The sequence below is a fragment of the Triticum dicoccoides genome, chromosome 4B (assembly GCF_002162155.2).
Source record: "Triticum dicoccoides isolate Atlit2015 ecotype Zavitan chromosome 4B, WEW_v2.0, whole genome shotgun sequence".
NCBI lineage: Eukaryota > Viridiplantae > Streptophyta > Magnoliopsida > Poales > Poaceae > Triticum > Triticum dicoccoides.
This window is the reverse complement of record NC_041387.1, coordinates 562880544-562880827: the sequence shown is the minus strand read 5'-3', so window position 1 is coordinate 562880827 and position 284 is coordinate 562880544.

Below are 284 nucleotides of genomic sequence, written 5' to 3'. Positions count from 1 at the left end.
GTAATCAATTTGGATCAGGCAAAAAAAACATAGATAATGAACCCCTCACACGGGTGGCTCGACGCGAGGTGGCTCACTCGAGCCTGAGGGCCGCGCTCGGCGGCGAGCGTGGCAGCACAACACGCGCCGGTGCGGGATGGCGTCAGTGGCGTGTCCGGGGTATGATGGACGACGTGGCAGAGGTGCTCGCGAGGGTTAGAGTAGGCGGCTTCGGTGCTCACGGCCCGACCATATCTGATCTCGCGGGGCCGGCCGTGCACGACGCGTGTCATGGGCGGTCGCCC